Source organism: Lepidochelys kempii, chromosome 2 (assembly GCF_965140265.1).
Source record: "Lepidochelys kempii isolate rLepKem1 chromosome 2, rLepKem1.hap2, whole genome shotgun sequence".
In the NCBI taxonomy this organism is placed as follows: Eukaryota; Metazoa; Chordata; order Testudines; family Cheloniidae; genus Lepidochelys; species Lepidochelys kempii.
Window position 1 is genome coordinate 191,344,889 of NC_133257.1, and position 6,782 is coordinate 191,351,670.

Here is a 6,782-nt window from a genome sequence, read left to right on the forward strand (position 1 = left end):
GGTGTAGCCATGGGGATGGGATGGGGAAGGGGCAGGGCAATGATATTTGGGTTTTTGCGATTAGACAGTTGACAACCCTAGGTCTGACCCATCCTGTGATGGAAGATATATTTCTTATTCACACTTTCCTGTTGCTGGAGAATGGCTGCTTAAGCAGGTGACAGCTCTTTAACACCTGGCTGGGGTGTCAATGTGTCGTTGTCTCTGAAAAACTGGTTTGGGCCTGCTTTTCTTAACCTTGGAGCATATATAACAATGTTATATATATTATAACAATATAACAATATTATAACAATGTTATACACCAGAGTCTTATAAATTCACACACAATGTTGATACATATATTTTACCAGGACAATAATGTTCAGCAGTTTACAAGTTTTCAAATGATACCTCACAAGACATACTTTGTACAAAATTGATTCTAGTCTTATAAAAGTGGTGAACATAAAAGTATAGACATCACAGTCTTATGTTGTTATTTATGTCAGTCCAAAGTGGGTGTAAAACTTTATTATTCCTGCCTATATAAGTGCATGGCTATCTGTTCCTTAGCTTTGCCCCCTCCTGCCCTTGTTATTCCTCTCATGAAATGTTGGCAGAGGGGAATCTGTGAGGTGCCAGGGAACAAGCATGCAGTGGGGTTGCTGCTCCATATCTTTGACTCTCCCAGGCCTTTTTTTGCTTGCTTTTGCTTTCTCCACCTGCATAGGTGAAGGAAGCATTGGGCCATACATTTAAAATATTGTACACAACGAAAGTTATGGGCCAGATCCCTGGCGGGTGGAAATTAGTGCAGCTCCACTGAAGTCAGTGAAGCTATGCTAATTAACACCAGCTGAGGATTTGGCCCAGAATTTTAAAAAGTAACCTTGAAATGAAAGAAGGCTCAGTTTGGTTTTCTAACTCTGAGCACCATTACATATGTAAAACAGCAACGGAAGAATCTAACAGTTTATCTTTAATGCATGAAATGGTGATTTTGTTTCTCATAAATAATGAATGCTGATCCACTGTTTTATGTGAAGTATGGTGAGAAGTTTTCTCTCTAGGGATGGAACAAATATGCAGGTGAAATTGGATTTGTACATGAATCAGTTGATCGCTTGGAAAGTTTTAAACATAGTGGACAGTCTTGTGATATCATCATGATGATGTGTCACCTTATGTATCAATCTGATGATTTCTCATTCATATTTAGAGCAACCAATCAGGTAGGCTGTGGTGCTTGTTTCCCCTTTGACTTCAGGACCTAACAAGTGACGTGAAGTGCACTATGATCTGGGAGATTTTCTCTTCGGCTCTTGTCCTGCAAAAGCTGACTGTAAAGTGTGCAAAGCCTCAGCCACTCAGATTCAGTGCAACATGTTGTCAGGCTGTTCTCCATCATCTGTGTGTAAACATGCAGACATCGAGTTAGTATGACAAGAGCCAGGATTCAGTCAGCTCTGGGTGTTACAGTCATCAAACCGCAGCCATGTGCAGTTCAGAGAACTGTAGAAGAATGTGCAGCTCAGAAGAGACTGCAGAAAATCAAATCTCTAAAGACAATTCACACTGTGATGTTGTCAAGCAATAGTAGGATGGTATGTGACTAAAGGCATCCAACAGGATTGGAGACTTGGAATCTTTCAGGGAGTGAAAAGGCAAAGTCAAGAGAACCACACAGGACAGCACATACATCTGTCTCATGTAATAGTTCCACCTTAAAAATACAGTAGAACAGCAGAAGTCCTAACATGCATAAATGTGGCTGGACCCCCAGTGTGTATGAGGATTAGTGAGCACTGGAGTGGAGCCAATGTGTATTGTAGGAGCCAAGCAGGATTGTATAGCATAACAGTATGAGCATTCTCCTTGTGAGCCAATGTAAGAATACCTTGTCATTTCTGCTGGTTCCTGTGTCCACCAGCAAACCCTGCAACAGAGCTGTATACCCAACTGATGTCACTGCTTCCATGACTGTACTGCGGGCAGACCCACAGGGTTATGTGGAGCTCTTCCATTTGTCCTTAGGGACTAAGCTGCCATCAGCATTGGCCATACCCTTGACAATGCATTAGTGTTTTGCTGTTCCCTGCTTCAGTGAACAGGAAACTAGAAAATTCAATTTTGTTGTGGATTTACAGATCACTAAGTACACATTAGTAGGGTTCTATTGTAGTTCATTCAAATATAAATGCACACACTTTTTTCTTTAATATTTTTTATTGCAGTTTTACAAAATTGTGGGCAGTATAGTTTTTGTCTCAAACGATCTAACGAGTCACCAATGAGAAAAAAGTTAACTTTTTTAAGGCTTTTGGGTTTCTCATGTAGCTTTTAAAAGCCAAGAAGCCTGATTCTTATTTACATTAAGGTCGCTTTATATTGCTTTGGCATTGTAAAGGGGCCTTAAAGTGGGTATGACTTTAATTTAATTTGTCAGAGCAGTGTAAAGGGCCTTGGTATAACTGAGAATCAGGCTCTTCATTACTAATTGATCATGGCTTCCTCCCCCAACATCACAGTGAGAATTTTGAATTTGCAGATTCCATTACATTCTACCATGTGTTTGTTGTATCCTTATTAAGGGCACTTGGATTTTATCAAGTATCATTTGTAATAATTTTATGCCATTAACAGAAATGAATCCCAGAAATAAAACTGCTTCATGCCAGCACTCAATATAGTTAGGGTGGCTACCCATCCGGAAATTCTGAGTAGTAGCATCAGCTTTAGAAATGTAATCCATACAAAGGTTTCCAAATGCCCTCAAAACCCCTCTATTTCCCTATTTCAATACAATCTTTTGTAGAAAGCCATCTTGGATAAGCATGCTCCATTCCACCTCGGTTGGAGTGCCATTGTCTTTCCAGTGCCGCAAAATGGCTATCTTCACTGCCACTTATCTACCAAGTCGTTTTCTTTGCAGGTAGCTACCCAAGATCAGAAGTACCAAATCTGTGAAGCTGATGCAGCCAAAACATCTGATATAAGGATACTTTTATTCTTTTCAACAGCATTTCCCTAAAGCATTGTACAATACAGCATCCTCAACACTGATTGAGTAAATCCATCATTTGATCATGACATCCCCAACATAAACATGGCAGTCTTAATATCAGGGATGTAAATGAGGTCGTACCACTGATGGAAAAGCATCACTTCAAAAGCTGGTCACCTGACTGGCTGAAGTTACTATTGGCAAAAAATAGATACACTTGGGAAGCTTCTTATTCCCATAAATCTGTGCTATCCCACTCTTCTGTTTATGCCATTCAATATCTGTCTAATCTGTCTCTCACATTTCTAATGTGTCCATAGTTGTAGCATCTAGGTACTAGATCTATATCATTTTGTACGATTAGGGACAGATTTTGTGCAACTCATCTGTGGCTGTGGAGGAGTGTTGTATTATCCCTTTAGAAGGAATATATAGGTCCAAAGAGTTAAAGGTGTTAACTTGACCGTGAAACTGTCCAACATTAAACAGTTTTAAGCAAGGTTCAGGGTTTGGTATTGTTAGAGAGCTTATTCCTTCACTTTCCCACTTCCCTAGTCCTTGTCGCATGAACAGAGAGCAACAATACCCGAAGTCCGAAGGTGCAAACAATTCGATGTTTATTGGGATGAACTTCCAGCAAGCTTAAATCCAAGTTCCTTTTTCCTTATTTTCGAATCCCAACTTACTTCCTGTTTGCCCCTAATTTATATACTAATATTCTTAGCTATACCTTAACCAATCATTCTACTGAAATTTAACCAACCAATCCTAACATATTGTAACATGATTAGCTAACCAATTATATCCCACCACCTTAATTAGTTTACACCCAGCAAAATTAATTATACAGCAGACAGAAACAATCACAGAACCAGGCAGAGACCATGCCAATAAACAATAGCAAAGTGGGAACTATAATGACAAAACAATACAGAAGTGAGGATTTCACAACTACATCTATAAAGACATAAGGGTTTCCCAGCTGTGTCTATTGATAAGTGAGTTCTTACCAGACAGAAAACTATCAACCTAAATTTCCTTTTACATCTTCTAGGCTCTTCCCTTTCTCTAGAGGTGAAAGATCGGATCACCTTCCTAACAGCCCCATATTGACTAGTTTGGAATGTGAGGATGTGACCCTTCGCTTCCCAGCTTATGGCTGCCTAAGAACAGGGCCTCAGACTGTCACAGTAAGAGAAGGCCCTTACACAGATTCTTTCTTGTATACTTCTATTACTAGCTAAATGATAAACATATACCTACATTCTTAGAGTATAGGCCTTTACAGACAGGCCTGAATATCTATATCCTAACAGGTATACAGAGACCTCAGCTGCTTAGTACCATGGCGTAAACACCATTAAAAATCCTTTTAATCTGTTATTAAAGATACATTTAAAACATAAAATTAAGTAAGGCTTTTATTTTAACAAGATTTCATATTCATTTCACAAAAGGGGAAAGAAAAGAATAGCAAAGATTAAAAAATGGAGCATCTGACTCTGCCATTGACTTTCACTTGCAACCTCACTGCTGGAAAAACACAGGCACAGCACACAGTCTTCTCTACCACTCCAAGACCTGGCAACCTTGTACCAATGTTGGGTTGGTTAGGGTATTGCATTTTGCTGCCTTTCTGGTCACAGGCTTACAGCAGTGTTGCAAAATATGCAGTGTTGTGCAGCTAAGCCAGACTCTTACTACACAGAAGGAAAAGGAGAGAGATAGGAAAGAGAAGAAATAAGGCGGGGGAGGAAAAGGACACGTGGCAGAGACACAATCACACATTGCAGGTGTTCAGGATTCAGCCAGAGCCGGTAGAAGTGGTGGTGTCATCTGGCTTCCTCTCTCTGACCTGGACTGGTCAGGGCATCTCTCAGGATTAGAAAGACGATGGTCTGGGGTCCCAGGAGACGGTGAGGTGGCAGCCATGATAATAAAGTTTGCTCCTTCCTCTTCTCTTGTTTTTCAGTCAGCTGGCATCATGGTAGCCAGCTTTATGCCCCAAAGTGTGTGTGTGTGTGTGGGGGGGTGTTTTAAGGATCCCAAAAGGGAGGGAGCGGTAGAATAGCCCATCCCCTCATTATTTTGTCCATCAATTAGACCTGTTTCCAATACACCAATGTTGGTTAATTGATTTTCACTGTCTCACTGCTCTTGTTTACCAGTCATGATCTTAACACAACCCTTGAATTATATCCATAAACCTTTTTGTTTGGACTATTTGTTTATTTGTTCAGTCATTGTCTGGGTTTTTTTGTACCTTTTCCCTTCAGCATTTGTTGTTTATAGGTGGTTATGACATTTTATAAACTTTCACTCGCATTTCACAGTTGAGTTCATAATTAGGGTAAATCTTTAGGCCCAGTTATTACAACAGGGGACACCAAGAAATTTCTCCTCATAGTGTGTCACCATAAGGATGATGGAGGGAGTGCTTGCTCATTGTTGGGTAACAGGAGTCTGAAAATGAGGCACAGCCAGGGGCTGCCTCCTCTCCATACCCATGGAGTGGGGCTGTTACACTGAGGGGAGCAATTTCCTTCATTCTAATTTTTCATCTTCCCAGGGCAATGATGGCGATTGTGCATGGAGCAGCGCTGAGAGAAATTTATTCATGATGTTTCTACTGGGGCAATGTGGCCCACATCACCCCCTACAGAGCTGTGGCAGAAAAGGTACAAACTGCCCCTTAAAATATGATTATTAATGAATTATATGGCACCATCATTGTGTATGACACTTTACAGACATGGAAGGAGACAAGTTCTCTGCCCAAAGAATTTACAATCTAAATAGATTAAATGCAGTTCAGGAAAGAGATGCAATATGAAAAGCAAAACAACTGATTAGTTTCTTTCAGCACATGTCTTGTTAGTTCCAAGGATTTTTAGAGAGGCCAGAGAGCAGAGCCGGCGCTAGGGGTAAGCAGACCAAGCAATTGCTTAGGGCCCCAAGCAACTCAAGGGTGGCCCTTATTCGCTTTTTATTATTATTATAATAAACGTGGACTTAGTATGGGGGGGGATATTCCTGCTTAGCAACCCCAATGGGCTAGCACTGCCTCTGCCAGGGAGTTAACATGCAATGTGAATTAAAATAAAAGATAAGGTGAAGCCCGAGATCAGGTATATAGAAGGTTAGTGCCTAAAAGCTGGCTGAAGGGAGTGATGTTTATGGAGGGACTTGAAGGAAGAATGTGAGGTCGGTAGTGTACTGAAGGAGAGAGGCTACTCTAGGTATAGGAGTGGGATCAGGGGCAGAGAAAACAAAGGCGAGGGGAGAGCCATGGCTTGGGGAGGTCCAAGGGTGGGAAGAGTGATGAGAGAGGGGAGTGAAATAGTAGATAATAAACACAATATTGGCTTCTGGCCTGATTTTCAGATGTGCTAGTGAGTGCCCACAGTTCCAGCTGACTTCAATGAGAGTGTGAAAGTATAGCACCTTTGCAAATCAGGTCAGCCATTTTTGCAGGTGGAAGCTGAGGCCAGCACTTAGGCATGGTTTGCATGAATAAATGTGGTAACTGTGGACACAAATGCTGGTACAAACATTCTTTGTACAGTAATTGCAGTTTCCACCTGCTGAAAATGTGTTCCTCTATGCTGACAGAACGACCACACATAAGAAGTAAGGAAAACAATATAGACTCTGATTTTCAACAAAGATTATTTTGGTGGAGGTGAGAGAGGGACAGATGGTAATAACGTTTATCAAGTTGGACAGTATATCACTGCTTTCTCTGGTGGTTGCATCAATAATTGGTATAAAAACCACAGATAAAGCTTTGACTTTG